A 23,877-nucleotide genomic window follows, 5' to 3' on the forward strand; every position below is an offset into this window, starting at 1 on the left:
TTTCCTCTGGAAGAACACATTAGGGTTACAGGTTAGACTTGATTGACATATGTCTTTTCTTAACCTCATCAACAAAGAAAGTAATTAATTCATGCATGTTGTAGTCTGTCAATACACTCAAACTTTAAAGTCCGCAAAACAAACTCATAAAGACAATTGGCACATAAGGAACTTTAAATAAAAGATAATTGAAATCTAAGGCTCCGTGAGGAAGGAAACATATTTTCTGCAATGTGTATGATCACTCTTGGTCTATTTTTTTCCTGTTATTGTTGTGGCATTGCATAGCACATTGTGCGGCAGTGAACTTTGAATATCAGCGGTAGCTTGTTGAGTACACGCCACCGGCCGGGACGTGCCGTGCACCCGTTTTATATCATCTTATTCGAGCTGTGACAATTGTGAGCCCCAAATGTTCCAAAGTACATACATTTATCACATGGACTTTTAAACCTGCACTACATGAAACAATATATAGAGGTCAGAACACAATGTATAACGCTGTCCTATGCATTCAAGTACACACCATTAGAATGACCATTAAAATGTAAATATGTTTTCTTTGAAGTTCCTTATACACCAATAGCATTTTATTTACATTTTTATAAAATGTATATTTGCATTTGATGGATTCATGTGATCTATTGTGCTGCAATTGTGAACTTTCGATAGGAGGGCCGGATGAGATATCATAATTAGATCAGATCATAAACACAACATTCACTGATAATATATGCATTATTATACATGATGTGGACAACTGTATTGGGATACACCACTTAATCATTAAATTGAGGATTTACATTCAGTCTCATTGTAACAGATGGTACTATTCTGATATCTGCTAGCCTCAGCAGTACTATGAGATGCTAAATCCTTGTTCCAGTTGCCCACAAACTATGTATGTACAGTATATCTCCTATTTGTAGCTCTTTGATTTTGATGTTTTTTAAATTGCCCCATTTATTGTTTTCTTATGCATGTGACTAAATCAAACTGCATTACTTTGTAATAAAGAATGTACTGTCAGCATTGACATCTGTAAGCCTGATATTTTCTTTGAAGCCTTTGAGATAACAAATAACACTAAGCAGCGCTGTAGCCATATCACATCCCATGTAGCGGCAAGCAACACAAGGCTTCTTGGGTAAATGAGAACCACAAGAGACAACTATATATTTGTGGCGTCCCACTCATTGAAGTTTCATCTGCCTAAATGTCCAACACCAGAATGCTAACGAAAAAAGATGAAGTGCTCTGGCATACAGAGCATTCATAGCCTGAGGAAAGAGTACTGATAATCAGAAATGCAGCAACCAGCAACTATGGCATAGATCAGAAAACATCTGACAAAAAATATAAATGATCTGCCTCAAACCAAGGATTAAGGATAGTAAGCTTATCTGTAGAACTAAGCATATACCACCTATCCCCTCAGCAATACCAGCTTAGGCAGTGTGCCCACGATGCGTTTTTTAAGCGTTTCCGTAGTGGCAAAAACACTGCAGAAACGCTTAAAAAACGCATGGTAGAAGGGCAGCAATGTTCCCAAATGATAATCCGCATGTGCTGTACACATGCTGCGGAAATTTCCGCTGCGGATTATCATTGCGGAAAAAAACACAGCACTACCAATTATTTTGCGGAAGCGCTGCATTTTCGCCGCCATTGACTTGCATTGAAACGCATGGATTCTGCATCACTGCATCTGGACATGCGGAATCCATGCGTTCCAATGTGCGGATGGTACCCGGGTGTGGAGGACAGGAGACTCTCCTCCGGACCCGGGTACCATAGAACCTGTAAAAAAAAGAATAAAATAAAAAATAAATATTATATTTACCTTCTGATGGCCCCTGGTCTCCTTGTCTTCACGAGCCGGCAGATCGCGGTCGACTGAAGGATCGGCACTGAAGCCATAGTCATGTGACGGCAGGTCCTTCATTGTAGTGTACCGCGAGCTGCCGGCAAGCGATGACGGAGCGAAGCAAGACTGTGGGGGCCATCGGAAGGTAAGTATAGATTTATTTTTTTATTTTTTAACTTTCTTTAAGGTCACAGTATATAAATCCATGCCGTTTGCATGGATTTATATAGTGTGACCAAGTTGTCAAGCACTTTCCAATTGATGCTAAAATCGCTTGGAAAGTGCTTGACAACCCGCATGCGGAAATGCATGTGAAGAACGCTTCACTTCCGCTTGTCCCTGCCAGGAAAAACACATGTACAATCCACATACGTTTTTTCCGCCAGGGAGATGCAGAAACGCTCAGGAAAAAATGCGGAGCATTTCTGCATCGTGGCCACATAGCCTTAGTTAGTATTTCTTCTCTTACTGAGCACAACGTCCCACACAAGGGTCATCACTCTCTAGCAGACACTGACCTAGTCCAGGGTGTGGATCAGTCGTAATGGAGTCAGCATCAGGCGCATCATCACTGCTACCTCTCGTACTATTCATGAGATTATGCTAGGAAGACAACCAATGTAAGCACACTATCTGCCCATCTATTTTTTATCTGCCTATGTATCTACGGTCATTGACATTTTTTATTTTTTTTCTTAGTCCCAACTCCCCATGACTGGGATACATGACTTTATTTACCAGGTTATTATCCATCTATTATCAAACGCAATTCTTCTAAAGATCATAGTAAATAATCCTATGTCATTGTTTAGCAAAGTCCGCTGTAAAACATTTAGTGTTTTCATGAGTAGTTTAGAACATTATTTACAATGATTTACCTGGTTCACAGTCATCCCTGCTGTTGAGTGTTGCCACAAAGAAATATTTCCCAACTTCCTGGTGCTCTTGAGCAAACCAACTTTAAACTTGATTAATTCCAAAATTATGCACTGAAAAATGTCAGCTCTTCGTGCCCCAAGATTTACTTTAAAAAAAATCCAGATTTTTTTTCCCAGTTGTGAATTCAAGGAAAGTCTGTCCTCTTGATGTATTAGTGTCACCCTGGAAAACATAAGAATATGGCAAAGGGAAAGTTCAATAAATATTTGCAGTTAAGTTGATATGTCTGCATATAGCATCTAAAACGAGTTCTCTTCAAAATAGCTGTAAAATAATAAAGGAACAGGCAGTATAAGGTTTTACAGCAGCTGGGAGGTATTACTACCTACTCTGCAACAGAGCAATATAAATGTGACCAACTGTTAGGCTATGTGCACACAGTGCATTTTTTGTCTGTTTTCGCGGCCAAAAATGTTAGGGAATCCTTGTGCCAGCTAATGCAATGACAATCCTGAAATGCTGTTCACATGATCAGAAATTTTCCTGTCGGGATTGTCACTGTGTTTATATCTTCAGTATGTCAATTCTTTGTGCATTTCTGTAGCATTTTTCACCCATTGGCTTCAATTGAGTGAGTCAAAGACGCAGCAAAAATGCAGGTATAAAAATATTTGCGAATTTGCTGCGGATGTTTGCTGCGTATTTGACTGACTCAATTCAAGTCCATGAGTCAAAAACATGGCAAAAACGGACAAAGAATTGCCCGCGGGAGACTATTCCTCCCATCATCCTACAGCCACTGCAGCTGATAATAGCGGGAGCAGGCGCCGCTGAGGGGAGAAGTAGTCTCCTTAGCTAGCGTCCGTGCGCAGTGTAAAAAAAAAAAAAAGTTAAAATAAATCGATATTAAAATAAAAACACTGAGATTCCGGGACGGAGGTCACTAGAATTCAATCAGCTGATGATCCGCTGACGAGCTCCGATGACCTCACTTATTGGACCGCTGCGTGAGAATTTTCTCACACAACACTGATACAGCAAGTGAGTTAACCGGAGCTCACAGCTGATGAACTCAAGTGACCTCAGTCGCAGCAGCTTAGCTCTATACACTGACAGGAGTGGTTACACTCCTGTCAGTGTACAGTGTACAGTGCTGTCCTCTACAACAGTATCTTCATGGGACACTGGATTATGTTATGATGGCAGACAGGTGAGGGATATGGTTGTTTTTTATTTTTGGTTTCTTACAGGTGACAATGGCTTCAAATGGAATGGGCGTTAGGTGAGTATACGGTGTTTTTTATTTTTAAATAAATGCTTAAAACCGTGTGGACTTTTATTTCAAATAAAAGACTTTATTCTTGCCGTGTCTTTATTTCCAAACCTTTACTATGGGGTTAGTAATGGGAGCGTCTTATAGACACCCTCCATTACTAACTTGGGCTTCATATCAGCTACCAATACAAGGCTGACATGAACCCCAAACCTATTACCCCACTTGCCACTGCCACAGGGCAAGTGGGAACAGTGGAGACTAAGCGCCAGATTTGGCACATCTTATAGATGTGTCATTTCTGGAGCAGCTGAGAGCTGATATTATTAGCCTCGGAGGGGACCAGGATCCATCATGGCCCCTTCCCTGGCTATTAATATCAGCTCCCACAGCTGTCTGCCTAGCCTTTGCTGATTAGATTTTATAGGTGGACCCTGTGCCAATTTTTTCTATGGTCCCCCCTGTAATCTAGGCAGTAAAGGCAAAGCAAACAGGTGTGGGCTGTTGTTAATAACCAGGGTACATTTTTGGCTAATGGCCCCTTCCCTTGTTAGTAATATCAGCCCCCAGTGGTTGGCTTATCCTCTGCTGGTTATGAAAATGATGCAGAAGCCCACTGCATTTTTTTAATTTTAGGCAATGTTCCAATGATCCGGACGCCGCATGGCTTTGAACGCAGTATATTTTTGCTGCGTCCAATATGCTGCGTTCTATTGAACGCAAGTAAATCTTCATGTGTTCACTGAACCATGCGGATTTACCGCATTCAATACATTCTAGTGGTCAAATTTCTAATGGCTCGCAAGTGAATTTCAAAGGCTGGGGTCCTCCTGAAAGATGTGCTGCATGTCAATGAGCGCGGGTGATCCTCAGCCTCAGATGCATACATAGTGGACATGGGATTTCTAGAAATACCATCCACTATGCTGTAACATCTGGCCACAGTGTCAAACCCGCAGCATTTCCTGATCATGGTACGCACCCAAACTCACCCGCAGCAAGTCAATTTCTGTAGCGGAGACGCTGCAGATATTGACTGATTGAAATGTCATTACATGCGGTGGATCCACACGTATTGACAAAAGAAGTGCGGCATTAGAACACAGCGTTTTGAACGCAGCAAAAATACGCTGTGTCTAAAGTGCTGCTAGTTGTTGATCGTGGGGACATAGCGGCTAACCAAACAGCTGTGAGCTGTTATTAATAGCCAGTGAACATGTTGGCCTAATGGCCCCTTCCTAGGCTAAAAACAGCAGCTCTCAGCTGCCCCAGAAATGACATGAATGGGAGGGCTAGGGCTATTGAAATTACGGCTTATGTGATTAGGTGTCGCTGACACCAAGCCCTTTGTTTAGTGATGAAGAGGTGTCAACCAGACACCCTCATTATTAAACCTGTAAGTAAAGCGTTAAACACACACTGAGAGTAAAACATTTTATTTGATGTACAACAGACACATTTTTAAATAATTTAAATTAACCAATATACTCACCCGAAGTCCGACGGCAATCCAAGGGTTAAAGTGATGTCCAGCATTTCTTTTTTCAAATATCTTTATTTAGCTCCAAAAAGCATTCATTGCTTTACAAAATCATATCACAAACGTGGCAAAATGCGCATTTTTGCTGCCAAGGGATGCAGAAACCTTGCAGAAATTTCTGCAATCAAATCCTGAACGTGCGCACATACCCTAATATTATTCGCACTTACAATCATCATGAAATAAAAAAACATTTCTTTTAAAAAGGGAAAGCTAAAAGCAGATGTCTCGGGTACCACTTTCTATACCATCACAAGGCAGATGTTTGCAGCTTTATTACAAAGTATGGCTAAATAATCATGTTACATGTTGCGCTCCACATATTCCTCCCCAACCCAACTAAGAGAAAAAAGTACTTTGCTGTTAAAAGACAAGCAAACTGCACTGATATGGAGCTCCTTCGATAAGCACATCTGGCAGCTAATGTAGTATCAAAACTAAGAAGACCAAGTATTGGGAGATCCATGTATTAATAAGAAGGCTAGCATATAAATTCCACTTTATAAGCATTTCTAGTGTAATGTAGTGGAGACTGGCATATCGGGTAATAGTTGAGGGATAGAATTTTCATAAACTAAACTGCGCTTTATTTACAGTATCCATTGCACCGATGCAGCTTGTCATGCTTTCATAACAAAATTAGAAGAATGGAGCAGGGGTGATTTGGTGTGATTTTTCGTGTACTGAAAGGTAGGTGTTATCCAAGATGGCAGAAACTACTCATCTGAATCTAGCATGGTGATTTTCTCACAATCCTGTAGATTGTGAGTTTTTGTCTTCCTCACATTTAAACAGCTTTGTCTCGCAAAACGATCATATGCTAATTTGCTCATGTTAAGACAGCTGTGTGCAAGTGGGAACTTGAGATATATGATAGGGTCACTGTGATCCTTCTGTGGATGGAGTTGAAAAAATTTGGTTGGCATTACAGATCAGCAAATCTTTGCTTTGTGGCACATTGATTCACCATGAATCATGTACTCCAATTGCTCTGGAAAGATGAAACACTCTGATGTCTCGAAGGACTGTATTCAATTCCTTTTAAAGCTCATTATCACAAACATAATAATAATAATAATAATAATAATAATAGTTTATTTTTATAGCGCCAACATATTCTGCAGCACTTTACAAATTTTAGGGGGGACTTATACAGACAATACAGAATAAGCATATCTCATATCGAACGGAGTGAGGGCCCTGCTCGCGAGCTTACAGTCTATGAGGAAGTGGGGGAGACACAAAAGGTAAAAAGTACATATATTGTATAATGCAGCCTTGATATACTGAATAGGATAAATAATAATACATGGACTGGTCGCCAGCCAGTATGTGTGCAGTCCTGACAGAGGCTTTTATGTGCATGGTTGGTTTGAACCCGAAGTTGAAGAAGATTTTAATATGGGGGAAAGCTGGGATGGACAGAGTGTGTTTAGGTGATACGCCAGTCTAAAGAAATGTGTTTTTAGGGTTCGCTTGAAACTGTGGGTATTGGGAATTAATCGAACTGTCCTGGGTAGTGCATTCCAGAGAATTGGCGCAGCACGCGAGAAATCTTGGAGACGGGAGTGGGAAGTTCGGATTATGGAGGATTTTAGTTTCAAGTCATTTGCAGAACGGAGGGCACGTGTAGGGTGGTAGACTGAGACAAGGGAGGAGATGTAGGGGGGTACTGAAGCATGGAGCGCTTTGTGGGTAAGCGTGATAAGTTTAAAACGAACTCTATATTGGATGGGCAACCAATGCAATGACTGGCACAGGGAAGAGGCATCTGAGTAGCGGTTGGCGAGGAATATGATCCTGGCTGCTGCGTTCAGGACGGATTGGAGAGGGGAGAGTTTAGTAAGAGGGAGACCGATTAGTAGAGCGTTGCAATAGTCAAGACGAGAATGAATAAGAGCGACAGTAAGAGTTTTTGCCGAGTCAAAGGTGAGAAAAGTCCTGATTCTTGAGATGTTTTTGAGGTGTAGATGACATGAACGAGCGAGTGATTTGATGTGAGGAGTGAAAGAAAGATCTGAATCAAAAATGACCCCAAGACAGCGGGCTTGTAGCTGGGGAGTAATGGTTGAGCCACAAACGGAGATGGCAATATCGGGCACAGGTAGATTAATGGAGGGAGGAAAGACGAGTAGTTCAGTTTTTGACAGATTCAGTTTTAGGTAGAGGGAGGACATAATGTTAGACACAGCAGAAAGACAATCACTGGTCTTTTGTAGTAATGCAGGGGTGATGTCCGGAGCAGAGGTGTATAATTGGGTGTCATCAGCATAGAGATGGTACTGAAAACCGAATCTACTGATTGTTTGTCCAATAGGAGCGGTGTATAAGGAGAAAAGAAGGGGGCCTAGGACTGATCCTTGAGGAACCCCGACAGTAAGAGGAAGTAGGGAGGAGGAGGAGCCGGCAAAAGACACAGAGAAGGAGCGGTCAGAGAGATAAGAGGAGAACCAGGAGAGAACCGTGTCCTTGAGGCCAATAGTGCGGAGCATAGTGAGGATGAGCTGGTGATCCACAGTGTCAAATGCTGCAGAGAGATCCAGGAGAATCAGCAGGGAGTAGTGACCATTAGATTTAGCTGTTAGTAGATCATTAGAGACTTTAGTGAGGGCAGTTTCAGTAGAATGTAAAGAGCGGAAACCAGATTGTAAAGGGTCAAGAAGAGAGTTGTCTGAGAGATAGCGGATTAGACGGGAGTGGACCAGGCGTTCCAGGAGTTTAGAGATAAAGGGAAGATTGGAAACAGGTCTGTAGTTGGCCGTGCAGTTCTGGTCGAGGGATGGTTTTTTAAGTAATGGTTGTATGCTGGCGTGTTTAAAAGAAGAGGGAAAGATACCAGATGAGAGGGAAAGGTTGAAAATTTTAGTTAGGTGAGAGGTGACAGCTGGAGCAAGGGACTGAAGGAGATGTGAGGGAATAGGGTCGCTGGTGCAGGTGGTAGGGCGAGAAGATGCAAGGAGCCTGATCACTTCATCTTCCGTGACTGGTTCGAAGTCAGAAAATGAGCAAGATACAATGTGGCGGGGGGGAGCATGCATAACATTTGGGGATTGGGAGAAAATTTCCTGTCGGATATGGTCAATTTTTTCTTTGAAATAGTTAGCCAGATCGTCAGCGCTGAGGTCGGTGGTCGGGGCCTGTGCTGTTTGATTGAGGAGAGAATGAAACGTGTCAAAGAGTCGTTTAGGATTATTGGAAAGTGAGATGATGAGGTTGTTAAAGTAGGTTTGTTTGGAGAGGTGAAGGGCAGAGTTATATGTTTTCAGCATAAATTTATAGTGGAGGAAATCTTCGGGCAGATTTGATTTTCTCCACAGCCGTTCAGCGCACCTGGAGTACCTCTGGAGAAGACGTGTTTGAGGCGTGTGCCAGGGTTGTCGCCGTCTATGCCGAATTGTTCTTTGTGTAGGAGGTGCGGCTTCATCCAGGGCGCATAGCATTATTTTGTTATAATGCTTCAATGCAGATTCGGGACATGAGAGGGAGGAGATTGGGGCCAATGATGATTGCAACCTTTTTATAAATTTCTGGGTGTTAATGGCGCGTAAATTTCTATAAGTGTGGACGGTGGGAGTGTCTTGAGTAGAGTCACAGTTCTTGACAGAGAATGAAAGAAGATTATGGTCAGAGAGTGGAAGGGGAGAGTTAGTAAAGTCATGTACTGAGCAAAGCCGGGAGAAGATCAGGTCCAATGTGTTCCCGTCCTCATGTGTAGGAGAATTAGCAAGCTGTGAAAGGCCGAAGGAGGAGGTTAATGATAAAAGATGCGTGGCAGATGGGGAAAGAGGATCGCCAATTGGGATGTTAAAGTCTCCCATGATTATCGTGGGGATGTCGCAGGATAGAAAATTTGTAAGCCAGGCAGCAAAGTGATCCAGGAATTGACGGGGGGGACCTGGGGGGCGATAGACAACCGCCACTCGCAGGGAGAAGGGCCGGTAGAGTCTGACTGTGTGGGCCTCAAAGGACGGGAAGATAAGGGAGGGTACAGGGGGGATAACCTGAAAAGTACATTTTGTTGAAAGAAGCAGACCAACACCTCCACCTGATCTGTTGTCAGGTCGCGGGGTATGAGAGAAATGTAGGCCACCATAGGAGAGAGCTGCAGCGGCGGTGGTGTCCGACTGCTGGATCCAGGTTTCAGTGAGAGCCAGAAGGTTGAGGGAATTAGAGAGGAAAAAGTCATGGATGTAAGAGAGTTTATTACAAGCTGAGCGTGCATTCCAAAGGGCACAGTTGAATGAGACAGAAGATATGCAGGGAATATTAATGAGATTAGCAGGGTTTCTGAATGTAACAGGGAAAGAGTTAGTGTTATTATTACTGGAGGGTCCTGGGTTGGGAGAAATATCACCTGCGACTAATAGAAGGAAGATACAGAGAGTGAGCAGATGATTGAGTGATTTGTGAGAGCGTTTCCTGCGTTGTATGGTGGGAATGAATGGATCTGCGTGGTATAACATTGTGAAGAGAGCATGACAACTGTACATAGGAGAAGAGAGGAGTGAGGGATTAATATGGATGAAGTGTGCCGCATTTGTGGGTGAACGGTGAATGTGGATGATTGTAGCAACCAGAAAATAAATGGCACAGATACAAATGGTGAATACTGTTTGCCAAAAAGATGACCTGGAAGCAAGTTTGTTTAATTGTCTTGCATGTCTTACCTGTCTCCTGCCCTGTCCAACTGCCATTTTCTAACTGCCAGGGCACTTTGCTAAATTATGGCACTTCGATAAAGTATGCATAAATGCTATATGCATAAATGCCCCCGCATAAATGCCTCCCCTTAACTAAGTCTCAATATATAGGGACGTATCTGCTTAGATCTGCACAGATTAAACTCATTAACAATCAATCACTAGCTTAAAAGACAACAGGAGACCATAAAGTGCAGGGAAAAAAAAAAACAGACTAGTAAACTCGGCATGGATCATAAACTCTTAAAGTAAGTGTGATGACCTTTAAGTATCATGGAATAAAAAAGCTAGAGGAGTGAAAAAATATATACCAGAAATTGATAGGCTGCAGAGCATTGCATGGAGATATAATGCAGTTTTCAGGACAGATCACACAAGCAGTGAAAAATATATACCAGAAATTGATAGGCTGCAGAGCATTGCATGGAGATATAATGCAGTTTTCAGGACAGATCACACAAGCAGTGAAAAATATATACCAGAAATTGATAGGCTGCAGAGCATTGCATGGAGATATAATGCAGTTTTCAGGACAGATCACACAAGCAGTGAAAAATATATACCAGAAATTGATAGGCTGCAGAGCATTGCATGGAGATATAATGCAGTTTTCAGGACAGATCACACAAGCAGTGAAAAATATATACCAGAAATTGATAGGCTGCAGAGCATTGCATGGAGATATAATGCAGTTTTCAGGACAGATCACACAAGCAGTGAAAAATATATACCTGTAAGAAGAGAAGAAAGATGGATATTAGCAATGCCATTTTCTAACTGCCAGGGCACTTTGCTAAATTATGGCACTTCGATAAAGTATGCATAAATTCCAGATTGACCCTAACATGTATAGCTATTGGTAAATGGATGGTAACTGTTATTCACTGCAGTGCTGTCACACACTATCTGCTATTTATATTCCTTGTTTTATGGCTTTCCCTCCCTAACCCTACTGATAAGTTGTCAATTGTAAAAATCTATCACTATCTAGATTGACCCCAAAATGGCTACTGCATTCCATGCCTCTGCTTTCATACAGGCTATGACAGTTTCTCATGATTGGATGTGCAACACGACCAGGATGGACGTACTATTGATTCAACCCGTGCAGGCACATTTTAACTTCCAATGCTGCAAGCAACTTCTGTAACAGCATCAAAAAGGGATGCTTTATGATGAGAGATTAAATTGCAAAGGGCCAATATACTGCTCTAGCACAGGAGCACTATTTTGTCTCTGTCTGATGATGCTGTACCATCTGATGTGATAGCAGCAAAGCATTGGGGATGCCCAACCAGCCGAGCCAGAGGTTATTTGGCAGTACCAGCAAGAGGATGTCAAGAGGTGACAGAGGCAAAATTTTAAAATATTATAACCTATTTTCGAGCTTGTGTCTGAACAACTGGCTAGACTTGATACCCCTCTCTGGAGGAGAAAGTGAAATATTTAGATTTGGGGAATGCCACCTTGGCACCTAACACCACAGTTGCCACTGGGCAATCCTTTTTCCTGTTAAACCCTAGTACTGTTGGAACGTGTGTTCCTCCAGCCAGTTTTCCTTTGTTTCTTGAGTGAGCTCATCTTTATTTAAAGGGAGTGTCTGGTCTAAAATCAAAAGTCTGCAGTTACTCTGTGTGACTACAGACTTGTGAATCCTTCCAGCGCAAGCGCTGTGCAATGAGAGGATTCACCATTCTCTGCCCCAGGAATGGCAGTCAGGTATACAAGATGCATATTTCTGGGCTGAACTCATTTAGTGGGCGCGGCCTTGCTTGAGTGAGGCCACACCACGTAAGGAGGCCACGGCCGCCTAGTGGTCACAGTCTCACCAATACAAGTGTATTGAGAGAGGTCATGACCTCTAGACAGGTCCTGCCCGGAAGTATACATCTTGAATACCTGACCTCCGTGAGAGTAACTGCAGACTTTTCATTTTAGACCGGATAACCCCTTTAAACCTTTGCTACTCAGACCCTGGCTGCCTATTATGGCCTTGCTACCATGGTTTTGTTACTAACCTCTTCTGTGCTAATCATATAGCTTAAGTTATTAACTTTGGTCTGTTTTCTGACTATCTACCTACCTGCCATTTTTACTTCTTGTAGCGCCGGCGTCCCTGCCCTCTGCTAGGCAGGGACGCTGTTCCCCTCACCTCTCTGCTCCGTGCCCGGCGTCCTCCTCCCGCTCTGCTGGCAGCGCGCGCTCCTTCCCGGCCACTGTGCTTAGGGCGCGCGCTCTCCCTCCCTCTTAAAGGGGCCGCGCGCGCCGTCCTAAGGAGTCCCCGGCCAATGGCCGGAGGACTTCACCATATATAAGGCACCTCCTCCAAAATGGAGGTGCCCGAGCAATGTTGTTGCACTGTTCACTACTCTGCTTCAGCCCTCAGGTCCCGTTGCCAGTTACCTGCCAGATACCTGCCAGATTCCTGCCAGCTTGCTGTCTTATTCCTGCCTGATATTCTGCTACCTGCCTGCTAGCCTGAGGTCCGACGGTCTGCCTTACTACTCCTGTCAGTCTGTCTAAGGACCAGCTTGCCCGCTCACCTGGGAGCGCACATCAACTACCTGCCTGCTTGCCTGAGGTCCGACGGTCTGCCTTCCAACTCTTGTCAGTCTGTCTATGGACCAGCTTGCCCGCTCACCTGGGAGCGCACATCTGCTACCTGCCTGCTAGCCTACCTGGAGGCTCTGCCGTCACGTGCTGTGACCACCTGCCTGTCCAGTGACTCCTGCCCGCTCACCTGGGAGCGCTCATCTGCTGCCTGTCTGCTAGCCTACCTGGAGGCTCTGCCGTCATGTGCTGTGACCACCCGCCTGTCCAGAGACTTCTGCCCGCTCACCTGGGTGCGCTCATCTGCCGCCTGTCTGTTGGTCTTCCTGGAGACTCCGCCGTCACATGCTGTGACCACCCGTTTATCCAGAGACTCTCGCCTGCTCACCTGGGAGCTCACGTCTACCATCAGCCGCCACAGGTCGTACCAACCCTTTACCCAGAGACTGCCCCGGTCACTTGCCGTGACCATCTGCCCGTTCACCCAGAGACTGCCCCGGTCACTTGCCGTGACCATCTGCCCGTTCACCCAGAGACTGCCCCGGTCACTTGCCGTGACCATCTGCCCGTTCACCCAGAGACTGCCCCAGTCACTTGCCGTGACCATCTGCCCGTTCACCCAGAGACTGCCCCGGTCACTTGCCGTGACCATCTGCCCGTTCATCCAGAGACTGCCCCGGTCACTTGCCGTGACCTCCTGCCCGTTCTTCTAGAGACTGTCCCGGTCACCTGCTGTGACTGCCTGCCTGGTCGCCACCCGCTCCCTTACAAGGACCGCCCCTTGTATAGTAGCTCAGAGGTTCCGCCTCCCAGACCCGTTACAGTTTGCTCGGGCCATGGAACCCGGTGGCACCCAAGCTCCCTCGCTCTCGGACCTGTGTCATGAACTGTCCCGTCAGAGGTCCCAACAGGAGTCCATCCTGGGTCACCTGCGGAATGTCAATTCTCGCCTGGACACTCTGACTGCTCCGCCAGCAACCTCCGCCAGTGCCATGACTCGCAATCCGGCAGCTCCGCTGTCCACTAATACCATGGTATCCTACCCCGGACCCCGGCTTTCTGCACCTCCTCGCTTCGGAGGCGACTCCGCCCAGGCTCGGGGCCTCATAAATCAGTGCACCCTGCACTTTGAACTCCTGTCCCACCAGTTTAACTCCGACCGGGCCAAAATTGCCTTCATCATGTCCCATCTCACCGGGGAGGCCCTGGCCTGGCTAAATCCTCTATGGGAGAGAGGAGACCCCCTGGTGTCCGACTTGCCTGCCTTTCTCACGGCTTTCCGGAAAGTCTTCGACGAACCCGGACGGAAGACCTCATCCGCATCATCACTGCTACGCCTCCGTCAGGGAAGTCTCACCGTGGGCCAATATGCCATACGGTTCCGTACCCTTGCCTCGGAGCTGGCCTGGGATAACGACGCTCTGGTATCCGTCTTCTGGGAGGGTCTGTCCGGCCGTATAAAAGATGAACTTGCAGGTCGGGACATTCCTACCACTCTCGATGACCTAATAACTCTTGCCACCCGGATTGACCTACGGTTCCAGGAGCGTGCCAAAGAGGTCACCCGTGAGAGGAGGTTTCCAGGTCTAGCTCCTACTTTTCAGAAATCCGTCTCTCCCCAGGTACACTCTCCTGAGCCTATGCAGGTCGACCAGACCAAGATGGTCAAAACCCGTCAGGACTTACGCCGTGCCGAGGGGAGCTGCTTCTACTGTGGCAGTAAGGAGCACCGGATCCGTGCCTGTCCGGAGAGGTCGGGAAACGCCTGTGTCTAGGTTTGCTCAGAGAGGTCGACCTAGACAAGAATAAATACTCTCCATCTCTGCTGCTGTCAGTCTCAATTGTCTGCGGGGAGAACCGTTATTTCGAACTAGCCCAACTTGACTCTGGAGCAGCCGGGAATCTTATTTCACAGTCCCTGGTAGAGAAATACCGCATCCCCACCAAACCTCTGGCTGTACCCTTGTCTGTTGCTGCCGTGGATGGGGGTCTCTTACCACGCCCCATCCAACTCATCACCGAATCCATTACTCTGCAGGTGGGAATGCTGCATTCTGAGAGTATCTCCTTTCATGTTCTGCCTGGACTCTCTCACGCCCTCTTGCTAGGTCTACCTTGGCTCCAGAGACATGCACCCGTGCTTGACTGGCAGACCGGAGAAGTCCTTCGCTGGGGACAGGACTGCCATAAGACCTGTCTGGTTCCCGTCCATCCCGTCCGTCCTTCTCCTACCCCAGCTAATCTACCTGGACTTCCGATTCCTTATTGGTCTTATGCTGATGTCTTTAATAAAAAGGAGGCAGAGACACTACCCCCTCATAGACCATACGACTGCCCTATCGACCTGTTACCTGGTACTACTCCTCCCCGTGGGCGTATTTATCCATTATCCGCTGCTGAGACCCGGTCGATGTCCGAATATATTGAGGAGAATCTGGCCAGGGGATTCATCCGGAAATCTACCTCCCCGGCGGGAGCAGGCTTCTTTTTCGTCAAAAAGAAGGACGGCTCTCTCCGTCCCTGTATAGACTATAGAGGCCTTAACCAGATCACGGTGAAGAATAAGTACCCCGTTCCGCTCATTCCGGAGTTATTTGATCGTCTGAGGGGGGCTAGAATCTTCACCAAACTGGACCTCCGTGGGGCGTACAACCTGGTTCGTATCCGTCAGGGGGATGAATGGAAGACGGCATTCAACACCCGGGACGGCCACTATGAATATCTGGTAATGCCCTTTGGTCTCTGTAACGCTCCTGCCGTCTTTCAAGAGTTGGTCAATGACATCTTCCGGGACCTTCTCTACTCCTGCGTAGTGGTGTACCTGGACGACATCTTGGTCTTCTCTCTGGATCTCCAGACTCACCGGAGGGACGTTCGTCAGGTCCTGCTCAGGCTCAGGCAGAATCACCTCTTCGCTAAATACGAGAAGTGCCTCTTTGAGCAGACCTCGCTTCCGTTTTTGGGCTACATTATTTCTCAGACCGGCCTACGAATGGATCCAGAGAAACTGTCTGCCATCGAGAAATGGCCTCGACCGGAGGGGTTGAAGGCCATTCAGCGGTTCCTGGGCTTCGCCAACTACTACCGCCTCTTCATACCGCACTTCTCTTCCCGGACTGCCCCAATTTCCGCGCTCACCCGTAAGGGTACTAATCCCAAAGAGTGGCCGCCCGAAGCAGAGGAGGCCTTTCTTTCCTTAAAACAGGCCTTCTCTTCCGCCCCGATGCTGCATCGCCCGGATGGCAACAAGCAGTTCTTCCTGGAAGTTGACGCCTCCTCCTCTGGAGCCGGAGCGGTAGTTACTCAAAAATCATCTGCCGGGAGGATGGTAACTTGCGGCTTCTTCTCTAAACTCTTCTCCTCCTCAGAGCGCAATTATTCCATAGGAGACCGAGAGTTATTGGCCATCAAACTGGCATTGGAGGAGTGGCGTTACCTGCTCGAGGGGGCTCTTCACCCGGTAATAATTTACACTGACCACAAGAACTTGGCTTACCTCCAGCATGCCCAGAGACTTAACCCGCGCCAAGCCCGGTGGTCCTTGTTTTTTGCTCGCTTTGATTTTGTTCTTCATTTTCGCCCGGCTGACAAAAACGTCAAGGCGGACGCCTTGTCTCGATCCTTTCTGGTGTCTGATCTCGAGGAAGATCCGAAACACATCATCGATCCCGCCAGAGTAATGCAGGTGGCTCCCGTGAGTCTAAATCGTCTCCCTCCCGGAAAGACGTTCGTATCAGTACCTGATCGGGAGAAGATCCTTCACTGGGGTCACTCGTCTAAACTGGCTGGCCACGCCGGTCAGAAAAAGACCCTCCAGCTTATTACCCGGCACTACTGGTGGCCTACCCTGCACAAGGACGTAATAGACTTTGTTTCTGCCTGTGTGTCCTGCGCCCGCAACAAGGTTCCGAGACATCTGCCAGCCGGTCGCCTCCTTCCGCTTTCTGTACCTGCTGCCCCCTGGCAGCATATAGCAATGGACTTTATAACTGACCTCCCAGTCTCTGCCGGTTGTACGGTCATTTGGGTGGTCGCTGACCGCTTCTCCAAGATGGCTCATTTCGTTCCCCTGCCAGGCCTCCCGTCTGCACCCGAGCTAGCGAAAGACTTTATTCGTCATATCTTTCGTCTTCATGGCCTGCCCCTCCACATCGTGTCGGATCGTGGGGTACAGTTCACCTCACGCTTCTGGAGAGCCACTTGTAAACTGCTAGACGTCACCCTGGACTTCTCTTCCGCTTACCACCCACAGTCCAATGGTCAAGTGGAGCGGATCAATCAGAACCTGACCAGTTACCTCCGGCACTTCGTTAATGCCCATCATTCAGACTGGGTGGATCTCCTACCATGGGCCGAGTTCTCTTATAACAATCACGAGAGCGAATCCTCCTCCAAATCCCCGTTTTTTGTAGTCTTCGGTCAGCATCCTCGGATTCCTTTTCCTGTCTCCACCTCTGTGGACAACCCGGCTGCGGAATCTCTCGTTAGCAAATTTTCCTCCATTTGGGAGAGTACCCGATCCGCACTCCTTCAGTCGTCCGAACGGATGAAAAGACACGCTGACAAAAAACGCCTGGATCCTCCACAATTTCGTCCTGGAGATAAAGTCTGGCTCTCATCTAAATATGTCCGACTCAAGATACCTTCTTACAAGTTAGGGCCTCGGTTCATCGGTCCTCTGGAGGTCATCAGTCAGATCAACCCGGTGGCCTATAAATTGAAACTCCCGGCCAACTTACGGATCCCTAACTCCTTCCATGTATCTCTCCTCAAACCTGTGGTACTTAACTCTTTTTCCAAGTCTACAGGTACGCCTCCTGCTCCGGTTTCTGCTGAGGACGAGTTTGAGGTAGAGAACATTCTTGCCACCAAAAGGGTAAGAGGAAAGACCTTTTTTCTAGTAGATTGGAAGGGGTTTGGTCCTGAGGAGAGAACGTGGGAGCCCCGGGAGAACATCCATGCCCCGCTCATCCTTGCTAAATTTCTGTCTGGCCTAAAAAAGGGGGGGCCTAAAGGGGGGGGTACTGTAGCGCCGGCGTCCCTGCCCTCTGCTAGGCAGGGACGCTGTTCCCCTCACCTCTCTGCTCCGTGCCCGGCATCCTCCTCCCGCTCTGCTGGCAGCGCGCGCTCCTTCCCGGCCACTGTGCTTAGGGCGCGCGCGCTCTCCCTCCCTCTTAAAGGGGCCGCGCGCGCCGTCCTAAGGAGTCCCCGGCCAATGGCCGGAGGACTTCACCATATATAAGGCACCTCCTCCAAAATGGAGGTGCCCGAGCAATGTTGTTGCACTGTTCACTACTCTGCTTCAGCCCTCAGGTCCCGTTGCCAGTTACCTGCCAGATACCTGCCAGATTCCTGCCAGCTTGCTGTCTTATTCCTGCCTGATATTCTGCTACCTGCCTGCTAGCCTGAGGTCCGACGGTCTGCCTTACTACTCCTGTCAGTCTGTCTAAGGACCAGCTTGCCCGCTCACCTGGGAGCGCACATCAACTACCTGCCTGCTAGCCTGAGGTCCGACGGTCTGCCTTACTACTCCTGTCAGTCTGTCTATGGACCAGCTTGCCCGCTCACCTGGGAGCGCACATCTGCTACCTGCCTGCTAGCCTACCTGGAGGCTCTGCCGTCACGTGCTGTGACCACCTGCCTGTCCAGTGACTCCTGCCCGCTCACCTGGGAGCGTTCATCTGCTGCCTGTCTGCTAGCCTACCTGGAGGCTCTGCCGTCACGTGCTGTGACCACCCGCCTGTCCAGAGACTTCTGCCCGCTCACCTGGGAGCGCTCATCTGCCGCCTGTCTGTTGGTCTTCCTGGAGGCTCCGCCGTCACATGCTGTGACCACCCGTTTATCCAGAGACTCTCGCCTGCTCACCTGGGAGCTCACGTCTACCATCAGCCGCCACAGGTTGTACCAACCCTTTACCCAGAGACTGCCCCGGTCACTTGCCGTGACCATCTGCCCGTTCACCCAGAGACTGCCCCAGTCACTTGCCGTAACCATCTGCCCGTTCACCCAGAGACTGCCCCGGTCACTTGCCGTGACCATCTGCCCGTTCACCCAGAGACTGCCCTGGTCACTTGCCGTGACCATCTGCCCGTTCATCCAGAGACTGCCCCGGTCACTTGCCGTGACCTCCTGCCCGTTCTAGAGACTGTCCCGGTCACCTGCTGTGACTGCCTGCCTGGTCGCCACCCGCTCCCTTACAAGGACCGCCCCCTTGTATAGTAGCTCAGAGGTTCCGCCTCCCAGACCCGTTACACTTCTGTTCTGGACATCCTGGTCAGACCAAGCTCCCTGACTCTATTTTTAATTAAAAAATACTCTTCACAGGTACATTTAAACCATTCACAATGGTGCTACACTTTCATGTAAAATTTCAGTTTGTGCAATGCTCTAAATAGGAAAAACAAACAGTTACTCACCAATGGTATAGCTTCTTTATTCTGAATCATCCAATACATTGTATAAAGCTTTGGTGAGTACCACTTGGTTTTTCCTATTTGGAGTACTGGATAAGTTGATTAGATTAGTTCGACAGGAGTGATCACTCAAAAATCCATGTTGATGATGGGTCATGAGATACTGAATGTTAGATTTGCTGTCTTGAATTGTTTTTTAACACAATCTATTTTTTTCTCCAGATTTTTTTATGTCTAGCTACCCCCTTGATTTAGTTTCCTAAATTCCTAAACTGTGACCCTATTCCCTCACACCACCTTCAGTCCCTTTCCCCAGATTTTACTATCCACCTAACTAAAATATTAAACCTCTCTTTCTTCTGGTATCTTTCCCTCTTCATTCAAACATGCCCTGATAACCCCTTTATTTAAAAAGCCATCCGTGGACCAGAACTGCGCTGCTAACTATAGACCGGTCTCTAATCTTCCTTTCATCTCTAAACTCCCGGAATGCTTGGTCCACTCCCATCTCATCCGCTATCTTTCAGATAACACTCTTCTCGACCCTTTATAATCTGGTTTCCGCTCTTCACACTCTACTGAAACTGCCCTCACTAAAGTATCTAATGATCTACTAACAGCTAAATCCAATGGTCACTGCCTTGCCACAATTCTGTCTCTGCGCTCCTTGGGCAGTTCCTTTGAGCTCATGATTCTCATTTGGTCTGACATGCACTGTGAGCTGTGAGGTCTTATATAGACAGGTGTGTGCCTTTCCAAATCAAGTCCTATCAGTTTAATTAAACACAGCTGGACTCCAACGAAGGAGTAGAACCATCTCAAGGAGGATCACAAGGAAATGGACAGCATGTCACTTAAATATGAGTGTCTGAGCAAAGGGTCTGAATACTTATGACCATGTGATATTTCGGTTTTTCTTTTTTAATAAATTTGCAAAAATTTCTACATTTCTGTTTTTTATCAATAACGATTGGGTGCAGAGTGTACTTTAATGAGAAAAAAATGAACTTTTTAGAATTTACCAAATGGCTGCAATGAAAGAAAGAGTGAAAAATTTAAAGGGGTCTGAATACTTTCCGTACCCACTGTATATCAATTAATATGGTAAAACGTGTTAAACATAGCTAACATTATTACAATTGAAAAAAATTTAGAAACAACTTTGAAAATGTTTTAAAAAATAGAAGACCCATTCATGATAACAACTATTTTGGATGGACATTAGGTTTATATTCAATAATTTGTTACCCCAAACATATAATAAATATCCCCAGCCACCAAATTTTAGAATGTACTAACCTGTCCCTATCTGTCTTTGTATCTATGATCCTAAGATCAATAACAGAAGCAGTGATACAAGATAGCAGAAGGTAATCCACATTTCAGACATTCTATGTTATGTCTTGCTGTATATTTATTAAATGGTAGATCAAAAGCATAGTATGCTGTATGGTAGAGCCCACTTTAATTCTCACACTTTATCACACTCCTCATCCTTATGTACTCTGCCATCAGAATTTGGAACCTTCCCCTATTTATTGGCCATAGGAAGTAGACTTGAAATTGTTTTTGATGATGAATATATAAACCAACAGAGTATTGGGGGTTGACAGCTTGGCTACTGGTAGAGAGAGATTAGCAAAGGCTGATAAAGATAGAGGTCTACAGAGCAGACTATTGAAGTACGAAACTAACTAAATGTAATAATGTTTAGGAGAAATAATTAAAAAACCCTCTGAATTTCAGCAAAGGTCAAAGCCTTGCCTTTGAAAAATCATATAAAATAAAATGTAAAAAAGATTTTGTGCTCATGGTAACATTTTATTAAAAAATGTATTTACACACCATCAGCAAATTCCTAGAGAGAAACATATTGCATTATTCTGAAACAACGTCATATTTGCAGCCATGTATACTGCCCAAGGTCTTAAGGTGAGGATCAGTGAAGACTTCAAGGAGATATTGGGGAATTTATTACTGACTTTGTTATATAGTTGTACATTTAGAAAATTGATTATTAGTTACATAATTACATACAGTGGCTTGCGAAAGTATTCACCCCCTTGGATTTTTACCTATTTTGTTATATTACAACCTGTTTTTAAAAATTTTGTGATCCAATTTATGTGTGTTTTATCAGCACTAAATAGTCTAAGTTGATGAAGTGAAGTGAGAAAAATATTGGCATAAATTAAATTTATGGGATCAAATAACTAAAAATTGGAATGTCCACATGTATTCACCTCTTTTGTGATGAAGCCCCTAAAAATTTCTGGTGCACGCAATTACCTTCATAATTCACATGCTTAGTGGAAGGAAGTCCACCTGTGTGCAATCTAAGTGTCACATGGTCTGTCAGTATATACACACCTTTTATGAAAGGCCACAGAGGCTGCAACACCATTAAGTGACGCGCCCTGGGCCTATGTGATGCAGCGTTGCGCACGCAGGGACTACCCGGAGCCGGATCTGATAGGGGTAGTAGTCTCGTGGCGGTGACCCGGTCCGTGCCCAGGGAGTCAGACTAAGTGGCGGTATATTAGCAGTAGATGTAGAACGACTACGCCACCCGTTGAATGCAGCTATGGAGCTGCCGCTGCAGGGCAAACCGCTGAGGCCGGTGGGAGGATGGTGCAGCGTGGATGGTATAACCCCCAACGGGAGGGGTATGGCCTCAGGGCAGCCGACGTGGATGATGGGGGTAGCAGGAATCACTCAGAGACGATACGGTGTAGTTCAGGGTCTTTACTGGTGACAAAGATAGACCCTCCCGGAGTACTGGCTAGCGGTCGGGGCCTGGTCAGTCCTTGAGCAGATGGGATCCCCCTTGGCCAGGCGGAGTTGTAGGCCTCCCCAACTAATTGTACTCTTCTGGCTACCTTGCTAGAGGCGGGTAAAGGTAGCCCACGTCCCTGAGTGTACCGTGTGGTGCTCACCCGTATGGCCGGTGACTCGGGGCCTTCTAGTAGCTTCCGCTCCACGACGGCGGTGCTGGTCCCACACGTGTGACCGAGCCTTCGGGTTTCTGGGCCAGAGGACCTGAAATCCCCTGCCGGTCGGTTTCTGCTGCTGGGTAGGAGTTAGTCCCCACAGCCTCGGACTCCGGGTCCGGTAAGAAATCTTCAATCAGGGCGAGCTCTACAGCTTCCAGCCCTGATCTCCTCTTAGCACGACTCCCACAGAGCTCCTGATCTTTCTTTCCTATCACTGCTTCTCTTCTTCTCTCTACTCTTCTTTTCTAACCCTGCCTCAGCCCCAGGTTTATATAGGGGAAGTCCTTCCCCTCCCAGGACTGGGCAGGAGGTGTGGCATGCATAGGATTCCTGACCAAGAGACCTCCCACCTGCTCTCAGACATAACACGCTGTTACTGTGGAAACCAGACCCCTGGGGTGCCACATTCCCCCCTAGTGAAATTTAGTACTCCGGGACTAAACATATTTTAGAAAAACATAACCAATACAAACAGAAACGGTACAATAGAAAAAAAACATATTAGAATGGTCACGGCGTGTCCGCAACCGGGTGCAGTTTTTGAAGAAAAGCAAGGTGTCCATTTCACCAAAACAGGGAGACGTAACCAGGTAGGGGTCTGTCCTGCCCCGAGTCCTTAACAGTCTTTAGTCCATTCCTAAGTTACGCTCCAACCAATTGTACAAGGATTCCCGGTAAATCCACCAAGGACTCCTAAAAATAACTAGAAACACATAATTATTTACAAGTAACAGACAGGTGACCACAAATAAAACAATTTAAACACTTCAAATTCTCCAACGTGCGGGTAACTGGCCTTTAGTGGCCCTAGTGGACCTACGGAGCTGACTGTCTGGCCCTGAACTACAGGGTGTAGGAGCTGTCAAGGGTAAACTGGGCAGCTGTCTACAGGCTCTTTGGCTCACTAGGGGTATGGCAGGCTCACTATAAGCAGAGGGTTGATCCTCCTGATCTGCTTGTGTGGAGTCTTCTGCCTCCTGGACCGGCTGTTCTTCCAGCTCTACCGGTTGCTCCGTGAGTACTTGGGATGCTGGTTGGAGGAACGTGAGGACGGGTACCACAACTGCACCATTGACTTGAGTCCAGGACCGAGGGAAGTCTCCGAGCACAGTACTAACCACATCTTCCCTTTCCTCTACGGGTCGAGGGTCTTCTTGTTCCTCTTCAGGATTCCGTAGCTGTTCGGGACACTTCTTCAGGTGATCCCGGGATACAATGGTTGTGGTTTCCCCTCCGTCTTTACTGATGGTACAGACCTTCGGGTTGTCGTGGCTTGAGGGCAGTACGATGTACGGGTCCTTCTCCCACTGGTCGTCCAACTTGTGGAGCCGTCTTTTCCTCTTCAAGACCTGCTCTCCGGGTACCAAGGGAACAGCGGGAGCATACTGGTTGTAAGTTTTCTCTTGTCTTTCCCTAGCTAGACAGAGACTTCGCTCCACGCTCTCCTGTACTTTCCGGTACTGCTGCTGCCTCTCTGTGTCCCAGTCTGCTTCCGGTGAAGTGTCCTCGGGTGTCAGGACTCCCATCTCCAGGTCAACAGGTAGCTTACCGGGTCTTGCCCTCATTAGGTAAGCCGGGGTACAGTTGGTGGAACCTACAGGGATGTAGTTGTATAGGTCCACCAGGTCGGGCAGCTTCTCAGGCCACAGACTGCGTTCTTCC

At 46.8% G+C, this 23,877-nt stretch overlaps 1 protein-coding gene across 17 annotated transcripts in view; it reads right to left on the reverse strand.

The window, feature by feature from the left end:
• The window catches only part of GULP1 (GULP PTB domain containing engulfment adaptor 1), a 1,414,565-nt gene that overhangs the window by 1,113,932 nt on the left and 276,756 nt on the right, over positions 1-23,877 (reverse strand). For 16 of the 17 annotated variants that reach the window (XM_073646319.1, XM_073646318.1, XM_073646301.1 and 13 more), the window contains one exon: positions 2,746-2,968. The gene's annotated coding sequence lies outside the window, so the exon portion shown is untranslated. Of the gene's footprint in view, positions 1-2,745; positions 2,969-10,570; positions 10,697-23,877 lie in introns of those variants that run through there. The other variant, XM_073646315.1, reaches the window with a different exon arrangement.

This window comes from Phyllobates terribilis, unplaced genomic scaffold (assembly GCF_046119375.1).
Source record: "Phyllobates terribilis strain yellow unplaced genomic scaffold, ASM4611937v1 Scaffold_9__5_contigs__length_417890890, whole genome shotgun sequence".
Classification (NCBI taxonomy): domain Eukaryota; kingdom Metazoa; phylum Chordata; class Amphibia; order Anura; family Dendrobatidae; genus Phyllobates; species Phyllobates terribilis.